The sequence below is a fragment of the Propithecus coquereli genome, unplaced genomic scaffold (genome assembly GCF_000956105.1).
Source record: "Propithecus coquereli isolate 6110/MARCELLA unplaced genomic scaffold, Pcoq_1.0 Scaffold56, whole genome shotgun sequence".
In the NCBI taxonomy this organism is placed as follows: Eukaryota; Metazoa; Chordata; class Mammalia; order Primates; family Indriidae; genus Propithecus; species Propithecus coquereli.
Genome location: NW_012151507.1, coordinates 3,420,742 through 3,423,559, shown reverse-complemented (window position 1 = coordinate 3,423,559; position 2,818 = coordinate 3,420,742). Strand labels below are relative to the sequence as shown.

General features: G+C 37.5%; 1 protein-coding gene across 1 annotated transcript in view; it reads left to right on the top strand.

Annotated features, from left to right (window-relative positions):
- Window positions 1-2,818, top strand: part of KIFAP3 (kinesin-associated protein 3) — a 209,250-nt gene that overhangs the window by 16,550 nt on the left and 189,882 nt on the right. The window lies entirely within an intron of this gene.

Below are 2,818 nucleotides of genomic sequence, written 5' to 3'. Positions count from 1 at the left end.
AAGACAGCAGTATATTTTCAATCTAATGGATCCACTCCAATTTTAATTAGTTAATTTCAGGAGTTTCATTATACCTATTATCACTGAGGAATCTCTAGTCTCTGTGTATACATATGTAATATTTGCCTATGTTTATATGTGTATAGATTATAGAATCAGAAACCTTGGATTTCATTTTTTGTTGCTATGCCAGTTTGTGTTTTGCTTCAATAGCATTGACTAAATACTTACCCAGTACCTAGTGTGAGCTTAGCATTGTTCTTGTGACTAAATAAACACAGTTCATACCTTCAATAAGATATGCAAACAAGTAAGTAGATAGTTAGATACAGTGATTTTTTTTTCTTTTTTGCTTCTCTTAAAACTCTCCAGGGGCTTTCCATTGCTGTTAAAGGAAAAACTCCTACCTTCTCAGCTTCATCTCTCTCTTTCCCCTCCCACCCCAGTAATTCCATATTTCAGTCTGACAGAAATAACTTCTTTTGGATCTCTGTATGTTTCAGTGTTTGGTTCCTATATGCCCTTCCCTTTGGAACTTGCCCTGTTCTTTACCCAGCTAACTCTTCATCTTTCCTGTTTAAGTTTAAATGTCACTTTTTCCAGAAAGATTTCCTGATCCTCCCATTCCCACCTCACAACCCAGGTCAGATATACCTGTTAGGTTCTCATGATACCTAATACCTTTTTTTCCCTCAGTCTTACTACTTTATGGTTTGTATTTCCTTCTGGTTTATAAACTTCAAAGGGTAAGGTACTATGTCTCTTACTTCCCATTGTATACCCAGAACTCTGCACAATGCCTGGAACATAGGTTATTAAATAAAGTAAGAAAGAAATATGGGCTAAATCATATGGGCCAAGTCCCAAATATGGGACTTACGAGCTGTGGTAAAGAGTTGAGACTTTATAACAAATGTATTGGGAAATCACTGAAGGATTTTAAGAGCCAATGGCATTTCTTCCTTCCTTCATTCATTATTTGAGATTTTACCATGTAAAGGTCATTCAGCCAAATGATAAAACATATTTAGCGAATGAGACATAAATGTGTATAATGCCTTTATGGTGTTTTTACAGACTTTAAATGTATATTACCAGAAGTACTATGCTGATATTTGTTGTATTTATAAGTGCTATATGAAATAAGTATGTGGCTTTTGTGTCAAGCTTTTTTCACATCGTATAATCAAGTTCCATCTGTGTTGTAGCATATTATTATTACCTCATTCCTTCTTATAGCTGAATAATATTTGCTATGGTTTGGATATGGTTTGTTTGTTCCCACTAAAGCTCATGTTGAAATTTGGTCTCCATTGTGGTGGTGTTGGGAGATGGAGTCTGGGAGGAGTTAGAATCCTGGGGGTGGATCCCTCATGAATGGCTTGGTGCTGTTCTTGTGGTAGTGAGTTCTCACTCTGGCAAGACTGGATTAGTTCTCTCAGGAATAGATTCGTTTCCTCCAGAGGTCATTGTTAGAAAGCCAGGAAGCCCTTTGGGTTCTCAATCTTTGCACTTCCCCTTTGACCTTCTCCACTATGTTATGACAGCACAAAAGCCCTCAGCAGAAACCAGGGCTATGTCCTTGAACTTCCCATCCTCCAGAACTGTGAGTGAAATAAACCTTTTTTTTCTTTGTAAGTCACCTGGTCTCAGGTATTCTGTTATAGCCACACAAAATGGACTAAGACAATATTCCATTATATGGATATGTCATCTTTTGTTTATCCACAACTCATCTGTTGATGGACATTTGGGTTGTTTCCACCCATTTTATACAACTCTTCCATGGAGTCTACAAAGTAAGCCCCAACTAATTCATATTAAAATTTTAGAATAATTTTCATCTGAAAATCAGAAAAAAGACATTCTTAGAAAGGAAAATTGCAGGCTGGTATCACTGATGAGGAAGAATGCAAATTTAATCCAAGAGTATATGAAGACACAGCATCATCAAGTTGTGTTTATCCTAAGGATATGAGTATGGTTTAACGTACTTAAATGAGTTCGATTTATTACATTAGTGGATTAAAGAAGAACACATGATCATCCAGTGGATGCAGAAAAACATCTGTTGACATCCATGATTTAAGGAAAAAATTCAAACTAGAAATAAAAGGGAATTATGATATAAATGTATTTTTTTTTTTTTTTTTTTAGCAAAAGATTTTTTTACATCATGCCTCCTCCTTAAAAAGTATAGGCTCATTCAGCCTTAAAAAGGAAATTCTGACACATGCTACAAATGGGTGAACATTATTCTAAGTGAAACAAACCGGTCACGACAGAACAAATATTGTGTGATTTCACTTATATGAGGTACCCAGAGTAGTCAAATTTATAGAGAAAGAAATTAGAATGGTGGTTGCCAGGGACTGGAGCAAGAGGAGAATGGAGAGTTATTGTTAGTGGGTAACCGAGTTTGAGTTTGGGAAGATGAAAAAAGTTCTGGAGATTGGATGGTGGTGATGGTTACACAATAGTGTGAATGTACTTGATGTCACTGAATCATACACTTAAAAACTGTTAAAATAGGCCAGGCCCAGTGGCTCATGCCTATAATCCTAACACTTTGGGAGGCTAAGGAGGGAGGATTGTTTGAGGCCAGGAGTTCAAGACCAGCCTGGGCAACATAGCAAGACCCTGTCTCTAAAAAAATTTAAAAATTAGCAGAGCATGGTGGTACGTGCCTGTAGTCCCAGCTACTTGGGAGGCAGAGGCACGAGGATCACTCAACCCTAGGAGTTTGAGGTTGCAGTGAGCTATGATCAGGCCACTGCCCTCTAGCCTAGGTGACAGAGCAAGATCTTGTCTCCCCCCC